Below are 26,402 nucleotides of genomic sequence, written 5' to 3' on the forward strand. Positions count from 1 at the left end.
ATTTATCGGCTGCTATGGCACCTGAATTATACTGATCTAGTATTTGCACTACGTGATGGAATGATGGATCGGACTGTTTCACAGTCTAAGTCTGACATCAGTTTCATTGTACATAATCGCATCACACAACATAACATCTAAATATAAAGTACCACAGTCACATTTGAATTTGCATTTCCTCGTCGTACCGCCGGCCGGGGTAGCCGAGCGGTTCTAGGCGCTATAGTCTGGAATCGCGCGACCGCTACGGTCTCAGGTTCTAATCGTGCCTCGGGCATCGATGTGTGTGATGTCCTTAGGTTAGTTAGGTTTAAGTATTTCTAAGTTCCAGGGGACTGATGACCACAGCAATTAAGTCCCATAGTGCTCAGAGCCATTTGAACCATTCTGAACCTCATCGTATCCTGAAAATCTGTTACCTACTCGTGATAAGTTTGTTCTGAACTTCCCTTGCAACAAAAGAATAAATACCAATCTGCCACCACATTCCCTAGTTGTCATAATAGCTAGTTAGAGAATCGATAACCTGACCCCAGTAAAGTTGACTTGGAATTGAGTTGGGGAACAATTTCTGAATGAGGCGAAAGACTGCACTTTCTACCTTTGACATAAAGTAATGTAGTTTCACAGTACCTGATACTTCGTGAGCAGTGATGTGGGCTCCATACTATTGCAGTTCCTCTTCTTTTTCGTTAAACTGACGAAAAGGCCATATGTCACTCGGAGCTACAGCATTTGTTTGCTTTGCGAGGAGTGGCTGAAGTGTATTTAGAAGGGCTGCAGTCTGCTCCATCAGAAACTGAAACATCCGTATTCGCTGTGTTGAATCTATCGCTCACAGCTCAGGCCCCTGATCAGGGTGTGGGAGAGATGGATTCCTCATTTTGGAATAGGCAAACACAATAAACGGACTATACAAGCAGTAAAAATAAGCATAGAAGCAAAAAAAAGTTTCTGCAATGAACACTGTAAGAGACACTGTCCAAAATGTACATACACCCCTGCAAAGAAAAGACAAGTCACCAGCAAAACACAAAAGCCCACGACAAAATAAAATCTGTGGCAGTGGGTGGCTCTCTTAACAGGCTGCTGCTATGGTACTCATTCACCTCGTCGCCAATCTTGTTGTGTCTAAGAATCCTGCGTAATCAGTCTGCTAGACAAACAATCAAATGACTTGTATTAATGAGTTTATTACAATTAATCAGATACAATACTTAACTTTGTCAAGTACACAGATTTATCACAAGCAAAGGGCGACATAGGAAATAATCAGTCTTTGCAGTGACTGCTGATCTCTAAGTGACAAAAGTCCGTCCTGAACTACTATAAATGTGGCTAATCTTGAAGCTGCTATTGAACTGGGCTGCCACCAGTCGGACGCGGCGCTTATGTCCTCTTCACACGAGGGCCGCTGCTGTCACGTTATCCTGGGAGGGGGTTGGTCAGCATACGATTGGCTGACCTCTTCTCACAGCCTTCTCTGCCTTTCATTCGCGATTGGCGTGCCGGCGCTTGACTTTACTCCGTAACATTCAGCGTCAGCTTTTCGTCTCCTTGAACTGCCTTGTAAGCAGATACAACGTGACAGGGGTTTTACAAGCGCAAAAGCAAAAGCAGGAAATGAGTAAAAATCAAAATTAAAAAGAAAGGAACCACTGACAACACGTATGAAAAGCTGAAATAACTAAGAAGCACAAGCTGTACTCAACCATCTATAACGTGGCTGATGATATGAAGCTAAGAGTAAATAACCTACAACATTGCCTACAGCCTGTTATCTGTGGCATCTGTAGTACATTATGATCGTTGCTCGTCCTACAACCTTACTACCATGTTCTTTCTACGTCGAATGTTCAGGGTGTTTAATTTAGTTATTTGCCCCACTTGTCAGTTGTAGAACAAGAAGACGATATTCGAGTTCTGTCCGTGCATACTGTCCCTCTACTGTTAAATATTTATCTCATTTCACTTTAAAAAATATTATGTTTTACACTTATGCACGTAAGAGAGAGAGAGAGAGAGAGAGAGAGAGAGAGAGAGAAAGAGACATAGAAGCACTGCAAAAAAAAAAAATAAATAAATAAATAAATAAAAAAAATGAAAAATTTATTTAGTTATTCCTTCTCTTAACTCAGATCATCATCTCTTAATTTAATATTTTGCTATATTATTTTTAATGCTCTAGGGCCTTGAATAACGTAGATGAATAAAATTCTTAGTGAAAATGTTTTTATCGTTACGTAAGTACAGGCCACACAGTCTATTGCGAAAATACTCATTAGGAACTGAAAATTGACTTCATGTTACTCTCATTCATTAATATGGTGTGAATCAGAAAATGTAATTTACTTTACGTGTAACTGCACGCTTGTCTCACAAATTAAGGAAATTTGACTCTGCTGTGTGATAATGGCGTATGGTAGCGTACCAGTGATGTTATTTCTTGAAGCTTCCGCCTTAAATAAACTCTAAAAAAGCTTAAGTATTTGACGTGGGGAAAGCAATTATTACAAACTAAAAAACTAATGCTTACTTAATACATGCATTATTCTTATTTCTCACAGTACAGGCCTGTATACACAGCCTCAATTTTCGGCTACATCCAGGGACGAAGTTCTTTAATGTACAATCTTGTTCATCATTTCACGAAGAAGACCTCAGAGTGTGTTATACAGTGCACTCTTCACAGACATTATGGCACATCGTTTACTCTTTGCATAAATAAGTAAAATTCTTCTACAATTATTCTCACATAAACAGCGTTTATTACATATTCATCATAACACGTAATATAATAATAATGAGATGTTACACGTAATGTTCTTCACTGTCATGCGTTTAAAATTATAGAGTATATAATATTCCCATTCTTATGGGAAGCTATACATATATGGGTCAGCATTGCGGCATCAAGAGCTCTGATTACTTCATTGATTTGTGCATGGATGTAACTGACTGATCGGTGTTGTGAATACACGGTCCTTGATGTAACACGACAGCACTCTGAACTCTTTGTTAAGAAGCCTTTCGGAATCATGGAATCATTTTTAACTTAAATCAATCAGACGCTAGTAAATCTTCTATTAAATTTTTGAGATATACTATCTCAGTTCATAAGAAAACCTCTACATCACACAAAAATCACAAAACCATAATAACTACCAGCACTTCAAGGAAATCATCACGGAGACCCTGAATCCATTGTATATAGAACACAATTCCTGAAAAACATTTCTCATGAATCCACATAATAACAAAATCAGTACATCATCCGACAATCAAAAAGCCATCAACAATCTCAGTATCCACCGTCTTTTACTTTATATGTGTCTAAGGTTTCTTATGACCCTCTACTCAAAGAATTTAAATTGGGTTATTCCGTCTTATTAGTCTTTGCTGAAAATAAGAAATCTCCTTCAATCAGTTACATAACATGTTAAACTCATCCAAAAACACCTACCTGATCAGCATATAAGTACTTAACATACTGTGCCAGTGTCCTTCAAATTGCACAGCATAACTGCATATGTGCGTATAAGAAATATTTCATTAGTTTCCCTGTATGTGATGTTACCATCTATCAACCAAACTTCTGTTCTATTTTACATTACTACGAGATGAAAATTCGTTGCTTCCTGATTACTTCGTCGTTTTACCAGACCTTGTGTGACATATACAGCTAAAAATATTTTATGGTCAGTGACACAGGAATGACTGTCTGTAACAGTAAATTATATTAACACACGTACATGAGCTAAAATAAATGTGAAGTGGTTTTCACTCTCTTCGTTCTATATAAACCAAGATCTACACTTCAACTTATACCTAATAACACAAAATAACGTGGAATAATACCAAAGATACACATTTAAGCAAATTACATAACCTAACAAATCATAAAAATATTCACTTCCTCCAGACAAGCTGACATAACATACACGTACATAGGATGGAATAATTTATATACATGGACAAATACCCAATTGACCATAGGAAACCCTTACGATAGTCACATCATAACTTTGCTAACAAATGTTCGTTGGATAATAAAAAAGATGTAAGAAAATTATTCCATAAAGGGCTTAATATTGGAAATGTGGTATAGTCTACGAGATCGTCTAGTTTCTGATGCTTCAGCTTCGGTAGCATTGGGACGGGCGATCTGTCACCACTGTAAATCAAACCGATATTCAGTGGGAGTGCACTAACGCTTTTTGAATTACCGTCAAATTTTTGTCATGGCAGTTTATTTTCTGAAGTCGTTTCCTCTTCTTTGTTGCCTATTTAGTGTTTGCAAGAGCGATTTCAATGATATGGTGGTGTCTTAAACATCGTGATTTGAGGAAGTGTACAATTTTTCTAATTCTCTCCGATGGTTGTTTGTTTTTCAGCACTAAATGTGGAAAAAGTAAAGCAGCGACGTTTGGTAAAGAATTAATGATATCCTGAAACACATGAATATACCTATCCCATGCAATGTGTATTCTATGACAGTACAGTCTGCGCAGTTTGCCTATTTCTTTCATAATCCTTTCGGCTGGGTCAGAAGATGCATGGTACCGAGAAATAAAGATGGTTTTAATTTTTCTAGTACTCAGAGTACGAATCAAAATACTAGGTCGAAATTGTGGTCCAATACTTGAGATTACTTTTTTAACATGTCCCATTTCTCTTCAGAAATTCTTCGAAGATGCTGCTGAAACAGTTCTGGCAGTCGCTTAACATATTTCTGTGGATGAAACAGATTTAAATGCAAGTTCTATTGTGGAAAAATTGAGTACCAGTTATAATATGGTCTTATAAATTCACAGGTGCTAAATTTTACACGGGTGATTGGAAACAGTTAATCAAAATATGAAATGTTGTTTTAGTATTCTGACGAAGTTCATATTTAGCCAGAACACAACAAATTTGTTTTTCCACATTGAACAAGTAAGGAGTCTGCAGAAGTGTGTGGGAACACTTTCTTTGTCCAGAGTGTGAATAACTTTGATGAATCAACCATACAACTTTGTTGATTGAATCCTCAGGTTCTTTTCAGAACACTGCTGGTTGATTTTCTTCCATATCGGATCGCTATCTTGTTCTTTGACAATGTCAGGTAAAGCTGAAGAAACGTAACTTTCTCATTATTCTTGTTGTGTACATAGTAAACTGAAGTTGGATTGCCAAAACTTAAGATGATCGAGTTTGTGTTCCTCCGTTTGTGTTCCTCCAAGAGATCAAGAAGAATCGTCAGCAACAATGTTCTCTGTTCCAGGAATGTGTAAAATAGGGAAGCTAAATTATTTCAAATGCAATGCCCATTTCGCCAAGCGATCTTGGGAAAGTGTCGCAGTCACCACAAATTGTAGAGCACAGTGGCCAGTGTAAACTTTAGTGTGTTTTCCGGGTCAGTGATCGAATAATTACGTTCTACCAAATGTAATAACTTCTTGAACTATTACACTATTTTCTTCAATGTCCTGAAATACGAGTGCACCAAGAGCTGGCTTCCAACTGTCAGTAGTAATACAGAAGTTACGAGAAATGTCAGGCACTAAAACTTGTTTCAGTATATCAAATTTTCTCTCTCTACCTGTTCGCCTAAAGGCCAGTTTGCGCTTTTGCCTCGTAACTGACATAACCACGGTGTGTCAAGAGCCTTGTAACGAAAAAAATTTCTGAGGCCTAAGAAAATTCTGACTTAGCGTTTTGTTGTTGGAATTGCAATATTGAAAATGGCCTGAAGTTTCTCTGGACTGCATTGGATGCCAAAAGCTGTAAAAATATGTCCTAAGAATTTAATAGAAGATTAACCAATTTCAGATTTAATTAAACTGACAATGATTCCATGATTCTAAGAGGCTAGTAACAAAGGGTTCGGAGTGGTCATGTTGATGCGAAGTTTTCTCTGCAATAAGGATGTCATCGACATAGGTTGTAACTCTGTTCTTGAAATCTTCTGGGAGATTGGAATTCAAGCCTCTGGGAAGAGCGCTGATGACATATTTAAACCGAAACGTAGGTTGAAAAACTGGTAATTCCAAAACATAAAACGGCCGCTTATTTACTACAATTTTGGATGTATTTCAGCCTGGCAAAAGCTTGATTTCAAGTCAAGAGTGGAAAATATGGTAACACGACGAAATTTCTGACGTAATTAATCCAACGTTTGAGGTCTGTCTGTTTCCAGTGCAGTAAACTTGTTAATTTGTCTCTAACCAAGAACAAGTATGAGAGAGCCAATATTTTTTCGGTACTATGTGTAACGGACTGTTCTAAGAGCTAGCTGATGTCTCAGTGATACCTTTCAGGAGCATAGATTCAGTTTCCTGTTTAACCTTTCTTCTGTGCATGAAAGGAATGGTGTAGTGCAGGTGGCTACAAATGCGTTGTGAAGTTTCACCCGCAACTCATAAACAAATCCACGAATCGTTCCAGGATCGTCGTCGAAAACGTGAGCAGGAGTCTCAAGAGCTTTCTGTGGCTGTTGCTTATCTCGGTCTGATGCTGCTACACGGCTGCCTACTTTAAACTGTGTTGCCTGAGAAATATCTAGGTTCAGTTCGTCATCTCCTTTCATGTAAGGGAAATCTACATTAGTGTGGTGCGACACATACCACTTCATGTTCTTCCACTGAAAAGCTATGCTGCAATTGTAACGTAGTCTGCGAATCGTTGTTATGTATCGAAATGCATGAATTATTGAAATCAGGAACAGATTTACACCTCTTGAAGAAGTCAATACCGAGATTTCCTTCTGTCGCAAGTAAACGAACAATCAAAAAGTTTGAGAAGAATGTGTGACCTTGTACTGTGAATTCCAAATGCGTCTGCATTTTGACATCAACTCTTTTTCTTGAAACAGCACCTGTTACTTTAGTTCTTTGTAAGGGTGAATTTGGACAAGCTTCATCGGAGTTACATTTGTTAAACGCTGTTCAGACTGATGGGGGAACCTGAGTCTAGAACTGCGTTTAAAGTGTGTCTTCCTACCTCAATACTGATAGCCGGATGGTTTATGTGTTTCTTCCTTTTTGATGCAACAGCTTATCCCCAATGTCTTCTAAATAAGTAATATTTTCAGTAATGCCATCAGAATGAGTAGTACATTGTGTTGTTCCATTTTCTGGACTCTGGGCTACTAGTCATTGTCGACTCCCGCTATCGCGTCTCTATGCGTTGGGCGACGAAACTTCAAGTATTTGTGCTCATCGTTGTGCCTAATTATTGCTGAGTGGTCAGCGCGACGGACTGTCACTCCTAAGGGCCCGGTTTCGATTCCCGGCCGGGTCGGAGATTTTCTCCGCTCATGGACTGGGTGTTGTGTCGTCCCAATCATCATCATTTCATCCCCATCGACGCTCAAGTCGCCGAATTGGCGTCAAATCCAAAGACTTGCACCAGGCGAACGGTCTACCCGACGGGAGGCCCTGGTCACAAGATAAAAAAAAAATGGCAAATATGTTGCTGTTGACGGGAGCGACCGTCTGACTCATTCAGTGGACAGTTCTGCTGGTATCAAATATTGTCTCTTCTCCAGTTGTCGGTCGTTTGTCCTATTTAAGTGTGTGTCATTTTCCTTGTAATTATAGTTTTATCGCTTGTGATCGGAATGATTTTGTTGGCTTGGCTGTTGTCAATGGGTCAGGAGATTGCTGTTTATTTCTACATGCTGTTGCCACAATTTTTAGGCTGAGAGTTTGACTGGCCAAGACTGGTGGTGTGAAGGATTGTTCACGTTACCTCCTGTGTTGTATGATTACTGGTTGTCATGGTTACAGTTAGGATTTGGTTAGTAATTGTCCTGTACCAGTTATTTCTGTTACCATTAAATAACCAAGACTGACCTCTACTGTGTCCGTCATGATGACTGTGGTTATTGCATGAGAAGTTACTGCTTCTGTAAGAACTGTTAGACTCCTCCGTTTCGAGAAGCTGTAAAACATCGCGAAAAGCACATATGTTATCTCTCTGGTGTCCTGTTAGTAATGTTAAGCGTAATTATGTGGGAAGTTTTGAAATGTACAGCTGTGTTAATTCACATGGGCTGTTAGATGCTAATTTCGTTGTACCATGTGTTCAGAAAACTGAGTGAAAGTTGCGAACTGTGAGTTTTCAAAACTTGGTAAGCTGACTAGTTTTGCTTTGACCCAAACCTGTTTTTTCAGACCAGTAAGCGGCAAGAAATGCATTCTAAAATTCTCCTAATGAATAACATAATCGTGCTACCGGTCACATACGCATAGCGGGTTCTCCTTCTAGAATTCTGCTGACTGGCCAAATAGGTGGTAAACAAAACCTGAATTACTGAACCAAGTCTAAAGTATGTAATACCACTGAAAAAGGCTTTGAGCTTTCTGGATGAAAGAAACTGGTTTTGGTCAAAACTGTTGTGTCTCGGAGTACCACTGAAATCGTGTCTGTTAGAATAAGTGTGAGAATGCTGACGTTTACGAGCAAAGTCTCTTTCTTATGTAAGTGTGCCTAAATGTTGTTCTTGCACATATTCCTGTTAGCGTCCATAATGACTCTCGCTGCAATGACACGTAAAGTACTTAGGTTTCAAATACTTCTCAGGCTCAGCGAGATGTGTGCGTAACCTATTTATTTCGTGTTTGTGTTGTTTATTAATTCCCATTTGTCCTTCCTGAAGCATTCTAGAGATCGAAATTCTTCCGGGTCAGTGAAACGTATTTGCTGTGTACCATCAGACTGATCGTCTGCGTTTAAATCGATTGGTTTAGCTTCGCTTGAAGGATCATCTACATTTGCTTTCAGCGTGTCGAAATGTTCTTTCGATCTGAGGTCACCCATTTTAGTCCTCGTTTCTAAGTGTCGTATTAATTCCGAACGCTTTTATGATTTCTTTTGCAGTTTCGTAACTGCGATGCTAGTAACTACCTTGTTACTCTTTGAAATAATTAAAATCTTGTCTCTGTGATATGTGTTTGTGATTGCTTTCAGTTTTTTTTATCAACCTCTGTGTCTCGTTGACAAAACTGTTGTGCTTACCGTGTTTGTGGAGCTGCAGTTTCCTCGATCCTTGTGGTGATATCCTTTGACTCTGCTTTGATTACTCTAATTAAATACTTTTCGAGTGAATCGATGTATTCTTTCTGTTTCATAACCAAGTGAGTTGCTAGTATTTTGTTGTTTTCTTGTAATAATTGCTGAAGCAGAAATCCAAGGTCATTATTCGTCGAAGTATTCATAATATTTGCTTGGTGATGATCCGATTGTTTGTCTGTGCTTACAATAACGTCAGTAGTTTGTGAAAAATTTTGCATCGTCCATGTCGGAATGAGCGGCATCTACGAGATTTAATGTAGAATCTTGGGTCTAATCACGCAAGGAAATATTTATACTCGTAAAATATTGCTGTCTGTATTCTGTGGAGTGTATGTATCAATGGTAGGCTAACTGTTCGGGAGGGAAACACCAGCATCTTGCACTCTTACGTCACTTTTAGACTCTTTGTTTCTTACAGCCAAATCATCTGAAATCAATGTGTTATCGTCTACAAATTTTGAATATTGTTTTTCTGTGTGATGTTAGTGCTTTGCGACTTGTTGTTCCCAATGGGGTGGTATGATAGTGGTAATAACAAGGAATTCAGAACAAATAAAGGAAATGCAAAACATATCCCAGTAAGCTGAAAAGAAATACAAATCGTTAGGAAATGGTCCAGCTGTAAAAATCAAAAAAACTGGTAGACGAGCGCAGTGTACTATGCAAAAGCTCTCAGAAAATTCCCCGACGCCCTACTCTGGAAGGAAAGTCACCAAACAAGATAAAGAATATCATGTGAATATGCACCTTTTTGTTCACTTCTGGCTTATTTCTTCACAAATGCATTGTCTCTTTATGAATGTAGGCTGCTGCATACCGGGACACTTAATTCAAAAAATGGTTCAAATGGCTCTGAGGACTATGGGACTTAACATCTGTGGTCATCAGTCCCCTAGAACTTAGAACTATTTAAACCTAACCAACCTAAGGACATCATACACATCCATGCCCGACGCAGGATTCGAACCTGCGACCGTAGCAGTCGCGCGGTTCCGGACTGAGAGCCTAGAACCGCTAGACCACCGCGGCCGGCGACACTTAATTCTTATAAAAGGAATATATATATAAAGTAACCTCTCATTTACAGTTAAGATCTGAATCTGCCTGTGAAAATGGGAAGCAAATCAGACTACAAGAATGTAAGTGCAATATGCCCAGTTCGAAATAACATTGTCTGTTACAAAAGAAGAAAAAAAGTCTCTGAACTGTAATGAGAATGATTAAACTCAACACTGTCAATTGACCCTGTGATACTGAAAACTCATGTCTCCTGTATGCCATTTTCACTCTGCAGCGGAGTGTGCGATGATATGAAAATTCCTGGCAAACTGTGTGCCGGACCGAGACCCGAACTCGGATATCTTTGCCTTTCGCGGGCAAGTGCTCTGCCAACTGAGCGACCCAAGCACGATTCACGCCCCCTCCTCACAGTTTTACTTTCTCCGGTACCTCGTCTCCTACCTCACAAACATTACAGAAGATCACCTGCGTACCTTGCAGGACTAGCACTTCTGAAAGAAAGGATATTGCGGAGACATGGCTTAGCCACAGCCTGGGTGATGTTTCCAGAAAGAGATTTTCACTCTGCAGCGGAGTGTGCGCTGATATGAAACTGCCTGGCAGATTAAAACTGTGTGCCTGACCGAGACTCGAGCTCAGGACCTTTGGCTTTCGCGGGAAAGTGCTCCGGGAAAGTGCTCTGCCAAATGAGGTACCCAAGCACGAACCAGACCCCGCTCTTGCCCGCGAAAGGCAAAGGTCCCGAGTTCGAGACTCGGTCCGGCACACAGTTTTAATCTGCCAGGAAGTTTCATGTCTCCTGTGTTTGTCAATGGCAAACGTCTTACAACTACTCTCGTAGGAAAAGAAGAAAGCCGCATCTTAACTTCTGAGTTGTTACTAACTACAGAGAATCGCGGTAGTGCAATGCGATCTGTTAAAACATGCAAGGCAAACTTGCTTCACACTTATCTCTCATAAAAAAAGAATGTTCGTCAAGTAAGGGGAGGCAGGATGATGATGTAGAAACTGAGTTACACTCTAGAAAAAAATTCTTCTCAAGAAATAGCATTTAAAAAAATTCATATTAAAAAAATTTCTTGACACTATTCCATTTATAAAATTTCACCATGAATTTGTTAGCAAGCAATAAGGAAATATTTCATTACAAATTACAATTAAATGAATCCAAACAAGACTGGAGAAATATAAAACATTAAAATTTATTCTAATACAGAAGTCCTCATACCAATGACTAAATTCTTTACATTTTTTGAAAATTATTGACTGTGACACAACCTTCTAAAAAGAAATTCCTTATCTCGATGTCTGTGTTAAGCCAAGAATGCTTAAATTCCGTTGCAATAAAGTAAAATATCTTATCTTAAATCCCAATGTTCTAAAAATACCATCCGTCTCAGCAAATCCATCTCATTCAGTGCATAATGATACTATTCCTTTTGTAAAAATAATGTCTTCCATCAGATCAATAAAATAATTCCCAACAGCACCATGTTCAGCGTCCTTCCTGTACAAGCTCACTATCAAGAACCCCTCCTACAGCTCCGTATCTGTTGCACTTAACCGCTCTCCGGGCAGCGCAGCGTCTCTGACGAGGCTGCGCGCGCATGACTACGACGGTACAAGAATATTACCTGTACAATTATATACGCACACTTTTCAGGGGTTTCAAGAGACGGAGAGCCAGATGGACAACAATGTGATCCTACAGGGGTTACGTTTTTTCCAAGTGAGTTACCGAACCCTGAAAGTATTCTAGCACTTCAATTAATGATTAATAATGATTACATTGCGTTTGTTTGTATACGGTATTTGCGTGAAAGTTGAGAAGAGTGAGTGACACGGGACAGTATCGTCATACAGTAACTATTAAAAATTTCCAGTACCTTAACTTCGCGTTCCATACGCGAAATGTGTGTTGCCCACAGTAGAATTGTTCTGCAGTTAGCTTCAAAGGCCGGTTCTCTAACTGTTCTCAGTAGTGTTCCTCAAAATGAATGTCCCCTTCCCTCGAGAGATTCCGATTTGATTTCCCGAAGCATCTGCGTAATACTTGCGTATTGTTCTATGCTACAGGTAACAAACCTAGTAGCCCGCCTCGTAATTGCTTCAATGTCTTTCTTTAATTCGACAGACGAACAGTACTCCCGAATAGGACGCCCTAGCGTCCTATATCCGATCTCCTTTACAGATAATTCACACTCCCTCAATTTATAATAGTCTTTGGCATTTCGTACAAGACTTCTTTACTTTTCTTTCATTCATCAGGACATCCATTATTTATTATTATTCAGCAGTTGTTTATTATTAACCTGCTGAGATTCAGTCAGCAATTTCCATGTGCATTTCTAAGTTAAATTCACTGCTTTTCTCTAACATCTCTTGTTAAATAAATACGTCTGCAGTTAAAAATGTTCTAGGTCGATCCGGTTCTTCCGATATAAGGTACTCTGTATTCGGTTTGGGCATCTATTTTATGATTCTTGAGTCTTGTACTCCTTTTCTCAAATATATTTTGCAAAATAAATATATATTTGTAGTTGATGTAGCTTTTGTAAGTCTACTTTTTTCTTCTCCAGTATTCCGAAAGTAATTTAAGTGTTTTTTTTTTATTCTTGAGACTTATATCCTTATACTTTTTGTAGTCTTCTCCATCATCTTTCAATCGGCCGAGGGGCCACTACCTCTCACTGTAGTTAGCTCTACACAGAAAGCACTGGAGCAACAAAAAGCAGAATCTCGTAACATTAAAAGTCGTATGTGCTTTCCGACTTGGGATGCACAGTGACCATCTCATTTTTTTTTCTTATTTTTTTTTTTTTTACATAAACGCGCCTCAGGCACTCACATGGTGCCATTGCTTTAGACTTATGACCAGATCATCATCGGCTGATATGAATACATCACACGGTAACACGTCAACTGAACAAGCCCTGAGAGACGCTCACGTGGTGCACATGCACCATGGCTAACCGCCTACTGTGACATTGACAGTTGCGATTACAACAGCACATAGCGTCAGTACGTTTCTCCCTTCGTAACAGTTTTCTGATATTTTTTTTTCCTTCAAAATGGGCTTCGATAACAAAAGGACCCGTGGAAATGGTCGACCACCGTGAAGAAATGAATTTTTCGTGCTGATACAAAAAATGTGGTCTCACGACACGAAATACGTTTTGCACAAACGGAAGAAATGCGGCAGTTTTAAATTATGAGAAAAGTTTATTTACTCATTTCTTTAATCCAAGCGGCCGGCCGGAGTGGTCGAGCGGTTCTAGGCGCTTCAGTCTGGAACCGCGCGACCGCTACGGTCGCAGGTTCGAATCCTGCCTCGGGCATGGATGTGTGTTGTGTCCTTAGGTTAGGTAGGTTTAAGTAGTTCTAAGTTCTAGGGGACTGATGACCTCAGAAGTTAAGTCCCATAGTGCTCAGAGCCATTTGAACCATTTTTTTACCCAACCTCTGCCATCGCATTATGTTCGTGGCTAATACGTGTTTTCATTTGTTTCTGCCCCGGCCCCAATCCTTCGTTATGATTTAACTCAAATTAACAACCGGCACAAGGGTCTCTACGAACTGACACTGACGCAAATTAGTTTCCACGCGTTTAAAGATCCCTCATGAAAGCTGAATGAAAATTAGGTGCTGCGTTATTCATGACACAACTGTAATTTCGAGCAAGTAATTCCAATCACAACCGTAGCGCTCTACGTTCTCGCTGTTCGCACACCATCATAACTGATATATGTTTATACACCCGCATTTCTGTAGAAATAAAGCCACAATGTGAACTATCAATCAGCAAGGCGTTTATTCACGGCTCGCCGCTTTACTAACAATCTGGAACATTAGCTCTTGTACTCTCCTCCTACAGTGGCATTACGTCTAATTACCGTTTAACCGTTACATAGGGATTTCAGTGACTTTCGTACAGCAAAGGATTACTCTTATTGAACGGTTAATGACTATTTCCATGTTTTTTTACAGTGTGATAGCTTCAGCAAGAACACAAAGCACACCCGTAAAGTCCGGTCATCCTGCATATAACACAGTCTGCATTACACATTTACATCTACATACATACTCGGCGAGCCACCATCCGATTCACGGCGGAGCAAACCGTGTACCACTACTAGGTACTTTCCTTTCCTGTTCCACTCGTAAGCAGAGCGAGGAGAAAACGACTGTCTGCACCCCTCCATATGATCTCCAATTTCTTGTAAATTACATTCGTGTTCCTTACGAAAAATGTATGTTGTCGACAGTAGAATTGTTCTGCAGTTAGCTGCAAACGCCGGTTCTCTAACTGTGGTCAGCGGTGTCCCTCAAAATGAATGTCGCCATCCTTTCAAAGATACCCATTTGATTTTCCGAAGCATCTGCGTAACACTTGCGTTTTATTCAAACCTACAGGTAACAAATCTAGTACCTCGCCTCTGAATTGCTTCGATATCTTTCATTGATTCGACAGTCGAGCAGTACTCAAGAACAGGTCGCACCAGCGTCCTATATGCGGCCTCCTTTACAGATAAATCACACTTCCCCGAAGTTATCCCAATAAACTGAAGTCGACCATTCATATTCCCTACCACAATCCTCACATGCTCGTTCCATTTCATACCGCTTTTCAACGTTACACCAAGATGTTTAAGAGGCTCCGGAACGCCCTATACTTGCAATGTTAAAATAACGCTTATGAATTACATCTTTCTTCACAAAGTATTTGAGGTAGGAAGTTGAACTTTTTACAGATTATTTATTGGAATATGGGCTACAACTTAACACAGGGATTTTACAAAATTTTAGTTCAGTTATTAAAGATGATTTTTTTCAATTGTTATGAAAACTCACAACATTTTTTTGCAATTTTTTATTTATATATTCAAAAATATACAGTTTTTTGGAAAAAGGCTGTGTTAAATTATGCAAAAGGTACTGTGTAACATTTACAGAAAGTTTGAAACAAATATGTTTAGAAGATCCATAGAAAACATGTAATTAGTATGAGAAAATAAAAGTTTTGGGAATCGAGCGACAAAGATTGGATTAACTTTTTAGTGCATTCCAGGTCCATAGGATGGATTATCTTCATCCTCTGCAAACTCCTCCTTCAGCTTCCTCTTGTTCCTCCTCCTGTTTACTCTTGCTTGTATTTCTAGACTCTTTACAGCCCTGTCTGCAGCCCGAAGGCGTTCCTTGTCTAAAGCAAGCATCGCTCGTACCATGTTAGAACCTATCTTCATTCCCATATTTCTAAATACCTTTGGCTTTCCAACATTTCTCCTTTTCTTAAAAGCCTTCAGAGGATTCCTAATAACTTTACTTTTACTCATTATTATACTTCAACAAAACAGAGACTCAAGAAACAGAATTAATTACGAATATTTTCGAGATAACGACAGAGTAAATAAACATGAAACAATCGACAATCACACCAGCGATATATATTGAACCATCACAGGTTAGCCACCACACATACTTTATCTCACATCACTAAAATGTACCTGATGAACACGGACGTTAATAATAACACCATTTGACAGCAGTTTAACAGCGCCACAGTGGGTCACGCCCATGTAGAACACATTTCAAAAAAAATTTAAAAATAATTGTAGTCTTCGGAATTGAATAAATTATATATCTATTAAAAGGTAATAGTCTGCAGATTCAGAAAACGCAAAAAAGTAAAAATTGAACTTTTCATGATTTTGAGCCTTTCCGGAGCCCCTTAAACGACTTGACTGTGCCAAGCAGGACACTAGTAATACTGTACCGAACATAACGTTTTTGTTTTTCCTACACATAAGTATTAACTTATATTTTCCTTCGTGTAGAGCTAGCTGCCATTCATCGCCCAAACTAGAAATTTTGTCTAAGTCTTCTTTCATCCTCCTAGTCACACAACATCTTCCCCTACTCCAAATCGTCAAAGCAAACAGCCGCAAGTTAATGTCGACCCTATCCGCCAGACCATTTATGTATGCAGAGAACAACAGCGGTCCTACCACACTTCAATGGGACGCTCCTGACGATACCCTAGTCTGAGTCGGCCGGAGTGGCCGTGCGGTTCTAGGCGCTACAGTCTGGAACCGCGCGACCGCTACGGTTCCAGGTTTGAATCCTGCCTCGGGCATGGTTGTGTGTGATGTCCTTAGGTTAGTTAGGTTTAAGTAGTTCTAACTTCTAGGTGACTGATGACCTCAGATGTCCCATAGTGTTCAGAGCCATTTGAATCATCTTCCGCAATCTTTCATGACTTAAGCTGCTCTGCTTCCTCTCTGCTTGCAAAGCGACAGAGACTCTCTATGGGCCAAGATAAGCAACGGCTAAGCTACCACCATTTCGTCGTTGCTATCGATTTATTTCAGTAAAGTTCCCTTCGCTGTTACCCGGCAGTTTGCAATATTTTAATTATAATTACGATCAGTTATGTATATTCAAAAATAAATACACCAGTATGTGGATTACTTATTAAATATAGTTTCTTTAATACAGCTTTCGGCTTCAAAATCAAGTACAGTGCAACCTATCAACGAATATTAAGCGGTGAATATTTTTGGTGCTGCAGAAGGTTTCTTATCTGCATTTTCGGTGTTACAGCGTCTGCTTATGAAATTGTAAAATTACTTTTAAGTTGTATCAACGAAAATAAATTAATTTTTGCCTCACATTCTTGTGTTTTTCTTTCTTTCTACATATCTCCTACTTAGATAGTACGTAGCTCTTCCCAGATCCTATGCATCTGTTGATGCACAGGAGATACAATGGAAGCCATTTTTGCTATATGTTTTTGGAAGCAGACACAATCAAGCACCGCCAATTCCGAAAAACCTAGGTGTGCAGCAAGATAGGCGAAATCCTATGCAGTCATTACATATATTTTGTTTCCGTCCATCTTAACCGTCACCTACCACCTGCTTTAAAGTAATATGTGGTGAATCTTGGGCAGTCTTTATATACATTTGCAAGAAAAAGGATTTTTGAAATAACAACAAAGACTTATGGTAATGAATAACAAATTTTTATTCAGACGTAAATATTCAGAGTAGTAATACAGCTTTACTTTCACAAATCTTGTTACTTTTAAAATACACCAAGTAATACTGCTTTTAATTTCACAGTTATTGTTACTGTTTGAAACTTTTTTTATTAACATTTCTTGGTTTTATAAATTATAGTACTGGTTAAAAAAATGTTTTACTTCACATGGCAGTACTGATTACAGCTGTTGCTGAGGTACAGTTTCTATTACATTAATACTGTCAGTAGTGAAATTCCACCCAAACAGAAGACATAATTTGTACGTTGAACTGGGTGACTTAAGCATTTTCCACCTCAAGCAGCTGAAATAATTTAATGACAAAATGAAGCGGATACACGCTGAATGTTCATCCGAAACAGCTGCACTAAAATGAACCAAGGGGAACTCACATCATACATCACCCTAATACAATATTTACACTGTGATACAAGAGTCATACTATTAACCACAAGCTCTCACTCAGCAAGTCACTCACTCTCTCTCTCTCATTCACACTGGTGGGACCTCCACCCTCTCTTGCACTTCAAGTAAGTAGACCGAGTGGGGAGGGTTTCGATCCCGTTATTAAAAAAGGCTCTTATATCGTCATCTGATTTTAGATTGCAGCACAGTGTACACCTCGTGGTCTCGAGATGGTATGCTAGTTTGCTGTACCAAATGTGGAGGTTGTGGTGTAGCACAGCGAAAACCGCTATACAGGCACATCGCACACCCTTTGCTCGCCTCTGGGTGGCTCTGTCTATTGTACGATATGCATACATTTTTTATCTTGGACCCACAAACTCCACTATTGGCAATCCATCTGCACATCTTTCACTAAGCCGAGAACCTTCTTGTTCTGTGGAGCAATGCTGTAAAGATTATTGGTTGTGTATGCTGATGTATCGACTTCATTACCATGACACATAATTACTTCATGTGGATTGCAGTTCTTCACTCAATAGACGAAGCTATTTGTACCCATACAAAGTAACTTTGATTCCACGAAATGAGTTTTAGTAAACTCATAGTGGAAGTGGTACAATTGGAGTTTGGAGATGTCCAGTATACGCATACCCAAATAGACTGGTTCTGCAAACTCTACTGAAACTCTCTACATCTGCACAGCAACAATGCTCTCATTGAAAATAGTGACCCATTTCAAATTTGGTCTGGCGATGCACTTTCTTATGCCCCACAGCCCTTCCCATTTGGTCCTAATCAAGATATCGTGTTCGTTTCCTGCATTCTGCATGGTTTTACCGAAAACGGAATTTGTAAAGATATTGATCGAAACCGCGAGTCGCGCTCTTCCGCTTTTCGGTATTTATTTCAATATTCTCCTTCAGCCATGGGGACTGACGGAAGGTGATAGTCCAGATGCTTCTACCTAGCCCCATCTCTAAGTTGAGGCACTGTTGGAGCTTATGACAGTGAATTACATACCTCTGCTCTTGTCTTACAGTGATCATCAAATTACGGATAGTGCTTCCTCACGGAACTTGTTGCTCCGGACATAACGGCAAGTCGTTTGTCATCACAAGCATACTAAACTCAATATTTTTCCACATGATCCCTCTGATTCGTTTCCGGGCTCCCATTGAAACCCAGCAACTGGGAGTAGCTGCATCATGGTGTGCCTGTGTAAGTTATTCACATCCAAATGCACAATATAACTTGAGCCAAGGGAAGCGTTGAAGCCCTCACCGATACATGGACTACTTGTTTGGCATGTCTATGGGCACACGGGCAAAGTCCCCCACGGATCCTGTGCTCAAAGAAAAGAAGCATATCAGCATCAGTCAAAAGTTCGATGCTGCTCCCTGTTTTCTTGAGCATTGCGTCACAGGAACTCCCATGTGTAATGTAATTAAAGGTGGGGTCCACAGAGTACATAGCCATGCATACACACTGGAACTTTTCAGAAACGTCCGTAAGCAAGCGCACTTCGGTGTCCATGTATACTCTTGCTTATCACTCAAATCTGGAATGTTGATTTTCCGCCAGACATTCATGGCATGTTCATAATCTGCACTAATTATGGCATCGCCTGCGAGAGTACTGCTCAATGCAAATATGTCAGATAACTGGGTATCGTCAAGATTCGCTTCACTATCCAGATTCTCATAAGGGAAATCTCCTTTCTTGGTCACGAGCTGAAATTTTTCCTCATCGGGCTTATATGTATGTCCTCCCAAGGTAGAGTTTCAACAAGTTTCTGGAGTGGAGCCTGCTTAAAATGTAGCGTTTTATGGAAGTGGAGCGTAAATTTTGGCGGCATTCGTCTGGAAAATTAAATACAGCAATAAAATATAACACTCTCAGGTTAAAAAAGAAAGTGGGTGTCACACCAACCTAAATTATAGAAGAAAACAGGTATGTGTCGTGGTAACTGATACTTCAAATTCATGCATTCCGAGCTGCACCATGGAACTTCTCCGTAACATGATAGTGGTCCATACGGGGAGTTTCAGCTTTTCTATTTAATGGCACCAACATATATGACAGTTAAAAGCATCATTGTACAATTTTTTTGCCCTTCTGCGATTCACCCATGGAGTTGTTAGTGCTGTAAAGCCTGTCAACATGCCATGAGAATTTTCCAAGCTCAATGAGCAGCCAAGCCACCGGATTATCCCCGACATAAGATTCATAACCGTTAAGACTTGAATCATATGACCATGCAGTTTGGTATGCTGCTGCATACAGCACGTGTTTTTGCATGAAGGTGGTATGTGAGGCTAAGGGATTCCCTCCACAGCGAATCATGGGGGAAGGACACATTCGAAGTCTGCACATACAACAAACGGATTTCGTTCCTGTTGGTGAGCATTCTTTAAACAAAACAACAAGTTTACTGTTACTGGTCACTATTTATTTATCTCCACGACGCGTTTCAAAGGTTTAAACCTCCATCACCAGGTGGGTTTACATTTGTTAATATGATATTTTTGTGTGTGTTCTGTTACGATTTTTTGGAGGAAATTGTGACACTGTCTAGTGGAGAAACAAAACACTATTTCAGAACATAGTTTGGGTTTCTTTTGACAAAAAATTAAACGTGTATCTAATAGTAAACGTAAAATACGTAAAATGAAGTACCTCCAGTGGTCACAGATTCCTTTCACAGTCGTAACACATCACATGTAAAAAAATATGGCTTCAGATTCTATTGGGTGCATGGATCGTATAGCAGAAAAGAAAACATTATCACAAAGTCCAAAGAATATACATCCAAACAACATTATTAGAGAATAAATTTATTAAAGGATTTGGAGGTGCCGGCCGCGGTGGTCTAGCGGTTCTGGCGCTGCAGTCCGGAACGGCGGGACTGCTGCGGTCGCAGGTTCGAATCCTGCCTCGGGCATGGGTGTGTGTGATGTCCTTAGGTTAGTTAGGTTTAAGTAGTTCAAAGTTCTAGGGGACTTATGACCTAAGATGTTGAGTCCCATAGTGCTCAGAGCCATTTGAACCATTTTTTGATTTGGAGGTGTTGTTTGCGGTGCTGAACACATTCGTTGAAATTAATACTTCAGGTGGTATATAAATCCGATTTTGATAACTTAAAAATAGGTTAAACTTCATAATCAGTTATACAATCAGGTGTAGTGTTACAAACTTTAGTAGAATAATCATATTGGCTACAGTGGTAAAATTATACACAAATAACAATTTTGGTTGGAATTGAAAACACAACAGAATCTACACAACATTTCAAAAACATAGCAGTACTTGATGGAGCCACACTTGCTTCATGTGACATAGAACACCTTTATTCCCCTGTGCCAATAGATCGCACACTACAGATAATCAATGCCAACCTACAAAATTACAAAAAAATCCTTTTAACTCGCATTACTGAACTAATGGCCCTGCTAGAATTCACACTTTCACACAATTTAATCATAAAATCTACATACAAACATATGGTCTGGCAGTGGACTCGAATCTTACTGGATTGCTAGCTGTAATATTTATAAGTAACTTAGAAGATAAAATCCTGAATTCCAATCACCATCTTCTACTACAGATATGTAGATCACCTTCTACTGCTACTGATATGTAAATGATACCATATTTTAATGAGAGGCACTAAAGATGACATCAGTGAGTTGAACCAGTTATTCGACAACTCCCATGAAAACATAAAATTCACAGTTGAACACCAAACAGATGCCAATATAAATTTCTTAGACTTTACCATTAGAATAAGGAATAACAGACATCAGTTTGAAATTTATCGGAAGCCTACCACAACACATACTACAATCCACAACTCCTCTTGTCACCCCACAGCCCACAAAATGGCAGCATTCCGGTACATGATCAATAGAGCTATCCAACTACCACTCTCTGGGGAAAATGTGATCAAGAAATTGAAATAATAAAAGAGACTGCTATTGCAAAAGGTTATAATAGCTTCATAGTAGACACCCTAAAACACTCAATAATGGTAAAGCAATCACAATACAAAAAACCAAAAGAAAATAACATCCTCCAGACAACCTCCTTTCTAGGTAACATTTAATATCACATTACCAACGTCTTCAAAGGAAAATGCATAAGCATATCCTTTACTACAGACCACAAGATTGTACAGAAGTTATCCCACAACATCAGCAGACAAAACCCTCTTTATCACACAGGTGTGTACAAAATTGAATGTTACGAGTGTGACTGCTTCTACATAGGCCAGATAGGCAGATCATTTGAGATTAGATTCAAAGAACACATGGCAGCACTTAAAAGCAAAAAATACCACACATCACCAATAGCCACCCAACTGCATGAAACAAAACACCATGTTAACAACACAAGTATCAGCATCCTACACATCCAACTAAAAGGCAGAAAAATAGAAATCCTTGAAACTCTCCAAATATAAAAACATCAAATCAAATACCTGAATTTATGTTAAATCACAAAAATGACAATATTAAGAATAATATCATCTATATCATTTCTGTTTTCAGCTACTACATCATTAAAAAATGCAAATCAAACACACATGCACACAAACACACACACTATATATATATATATATATATATATATATATATATATATATATATATATGTGTGTGTGTGTGTGTGTGTGTGTGTGTTTAATTTGCATTTTTTAATATATATATATATATATGTGTGTGTGTGTGTGTGTGTGTGTGTGTGTGTGTGTGTGTGTGTGTGTGTGTGCGTGTGTATTTAATTTGCATTTTTTAATGATGTAGTAGTTGCTGAAAACAGAGATGATATTATTCTTAATATTGTCATTTACCCTAATATTTACCACAAATATTTAGTTAGATTACCACAAAAGTCACTGAGTGTAGAAGAGGTTGAACTCATTTACAGATATATCACACCAACAGCTTGTACCCTTGTCAGCTTGAAACTGTGTGTGCAACTATTGTCACAAATTGTGCATCCATTTGCATATTTTTAAGCATTAACCAATGTATTTCTGCAAACCTTTAGGCAGTTATTACATGTGGCAGATCTATTCTTAAGACCCCTTGCCTTGTAAAGTTTGCTCTCATACAATCACTCTTTCCACCCTCTCCCTCCTTCTCACTTTCTCTTTCTCTTCCTCCCCTTCTGCCTCCAGCCTATCTATCTATGAATCCCAACGAAAATTGTTAATTGTGTATAATTTTACCACTGTAGTCAATATGATTATTGTACATAAAGTTTGTAACACTTCATCTGATTGTATAAATGAGCATGAAATTAAAGCTACTTTAACTTGTCAAAATTGGGTTTATATACCACCTTAAGTATTTATTCCAACGAATGTATTCAACACCTCAAACAACACATCCAAATCCTTTAAAAATTTATTCTCTAATAATGTTGTTTGGATGTATATTCTTTGGACTTTGTGACAATGTTTTCTTTTCTGCTATACAATCCAAGCACCCAATAGATTCCGAAACCATATTTGTTTACAAAACATGATGGTATACATGTGATGTTTTACGACTGTGAAAGGAATCTGTGGCCACTTGAGGTACTTCATTTTACGTATATTTTGTTTACCATTAGATACACGTTTAATTTTTTGTGAAAAGAAATCCAAAACCATGTTCTGAAATAGTGTTTTGTTTCTCCACTAGACAGTGTCACAAGTACCTCCAAAAAATCGTAACAGAACACACACAAAAATGTCATATTAACAAATGTAAACCCACCTGTTGATGGAGATTTAAACCTTTGAAACGCGTCGTGGAGATAAATAAACAGTGACTGGTAACAGTAAACTTGTTGTTTCATTTAATGTCAATGACAGTCATGGTAAAGCATAACATAAAACGTTTGCATTTAAAGGACTTTTTCTTCTGTTGGCATAGCAACATATACCGATTCCTTGGCTTCACAGTCCTCCTTATGTCTTTTTAAATACTTTTCTTCTGAAAAGGTATGTACACACCCGAAGAAAATGTGTTTCTTATGTTCATACTACGACAATTGGCTTGTAAAGAAGGTGGGCTACGTCTTTGATCCATACCTAATTCTGATTATCACCTTCAGAGAAGAGCAGCATGTTTACATGAAGAACACGCATGTTTCAGAAAATGTCGTGGTCCAACTCCGGATTGCTTGTCCTGCTCATCTGGCTTGCTTTTCTGCTTTTCCTTCACGCCATAAACGTGATCCGATATTCCTGGATTTTGTACCACAAAGTTTGGTGTGTCCTGAGTCTGTACTGGGAACTTGACACTGTCAAAGTTATACCGTCAAAGAATGTTAAGACCTATTCTGCACCAAGATGTGCGTCCAGGATTCTGTTTAATTTTTCTTTCACAAGCCAGGACTGACCACGCAAAACAAGCGTTATGCTTTTCATTATGGATAGTAAATACAAACCTGCTTGTTCTTAATGTCCTCTGGTAGTTTGATATAATTGGGCGCTCCATTTAACGGATCATAGGTATATACGTGTCGAGGGGTGGTGTATGAGTGAGTGCTTTAGCTGACCCTCTTTTTCCATCTCGGGAAACCAGGCCAGTATAGCAACGAAAGTAGATTCACGATACCACTCGCCGATAGATATACTCGAAGATATGACGCCATTGTCACCCCAGATGTAGTGCAGGCTATTCTCCTCAGCAATACTATGCTGTTTCAGGGGCTGAGTCAATTCACAACAGAGTACTGATTTACATTTAATGACATTATATCTCAGGTCATCTAGGGCCTTGAGTAGCTCTGCCTCCAGCACTGATTGGGTAGCGAAACTTCCTGGCCAGATTCTCAATTCTAGTAAACGAGATACGCCTCTCAGAGGCCCTAGCAACCGCCGAGAATTCTAGATGGGTCATGACGCCACTAATCTGATGTCGTTCACTGTCAGGACGGGATATAGCACTACCGCTAGGCACAGGTCTATTATCATTAAGACTAAAACTAGTTGACGACTGTATCCACCTGGTGGATGAGGGCGCTGAGCAGAAGGTATGTACCGAGGCACACATACCTTTCGCTGCTGGCGAGGGCGAACAGTTGGAGCCGGAGTAGGAAGGGGCAGAGGTGGTGAGCTCCTGTGCGAGCACCCAGGCTGTGGCGAGGGCGTTCACTGATGCTGCTGCATGTTGCAGCCTTCACCATCACCAGCATGGGGGTGGTAGATTGTTGCTCTGACTGAACCACCCACAGACGCCAGAGGGTATGTGATGGTGTTGGGACTGGCACTGCAGCAGCCATGGCAGCCTCTCACGTGACAACGAGTTGCGCTTTGCACAGTAGAGCACATCGCTCGGGTGCTTATTTGATATGTGTCCCCACAACCACCGCTCTGGGTGCATGTACCACAACAAACTGTTGTTGTGGCAGTGTTGGTGGCCCCTGTGTAACATACGAATAACAGAAAAAATTAAGTTCAATGCACAAGATTTTTTAAATATATGCTGTAAACAAATAACAACAACTAAGAACATGAGCATCTCAGAATAAAATTATATATTGTAATGATGGCCATTGCATTATAATCACCTTTTACGCTCTGCGTCCGAGGATTGAGCAGTTCAGTCGATCTTTCTGCTAGTTCTCCCACCCAGTCAACATCTCCTGTTCAGTAAGGGAGATTTCACACTGCCTTTCAGTAGCCACCATCTCACATTTCTACTCCTGTATTTCATCCTCACTGGAATTGTTATTATTGTGGAGCCACCAATCCACCTCATGGAAGTCGTCTACAACAAGATATTGGTTAGAAGAAAAAACAACAGCAACTAAAAATTTGTAGTGAATATGCATACAGCAAGATATTGATTGTACATAACTAGGAAAAAAAAGTTTCATGCCATATGGAAGTCATGACTCCTGTCATCATTCCCGACTTATACCCCTACTAGAACCTCATGCTCCGCTTGATCAATATCAGCATCTCCTACGGTAGATAAAGTATGCCTCACACAACTGTGTTGTTGTTGTTGTTGAGGTCTTCAGTCCTGAGACTGGTTTGATGCAGCTCTCCATGCTACTCTATCCTGTGCAAGCTTCTTCATCTCCCAGTACCTACTGCAACCTACATCCTTCTGAATCTGCTTTGTGTATTGATCTCTTGGTCTCCCTCTACGATTTTTACCCTCCACGCTGCCCTCCAATGCTAAATTTGTGATCCCTTGATGCCTCAAAACATGTCCTACCAAACGATCCCTTCTTCTAGTCAAGTTGTGCCACAAACTTCTCTTCTCCCCAATCCTATTCAATACCTCCTCATTAGTTACGTGATCTACCCACCTTATCTTCTGCATTCTTCTGTAGCACCACATTTCGAAAGCTTCTATTCTCTTCTTGTCCAAACTGGTTATCGTCCATGTTTCACTTCCATACATGGCTACACTCCATACAAATACTTTCAGAAACGACTTCCTGACACTTAAATCTATACTCGATGTTAACAAATTTCTCTTCTTCAGAAACGATTTTCTTGCCATTGCCAGTCTACATTTTATATCCTCTCTACTTCGACCATCATCAGTTATTTTACTCCCTAAATAGCAAAACTCCTTTACTACTTTAAGTGTCTTATTTCCTAATCTAATCCCCTCAGCATCACCCGATTTAATTTGACTACATTCCATTATCCTCGTTTTGCTTTTGTTGATGTTCATCTTATATCCTCCTTTCAAGACACTGTCCATTCCGTTCAACTGCTCTTCCAAGTCCTTTGCCGTCTCTGACAGAATTACAATGTCATCGGCGAACCTCAAAGTTTTTACTTCTTCTCCATGAATTTTAATACCTACTCCAAATTTTTCTTTTGTTTCCTTTACTGCTTGCTCAATATACAGATTGAATAACA

The sequence above is a fragment of the Schistocerca nitens genome, chromosome 5, assembly GCF_023898315.1.
Source record: "Schistocerca nitens isolate TAMUIC-IGC-003100 chromosome 5, iqSchNite1.1, whole genome shotgun sequence".
NCBI classification, from domain to species: domain Eukaryota; kingdom Metazoa; phylum Arthropoda; class Insecta; order Orthoptera; family Acrididae; genus Schistocerca; species Schistocerca nitens.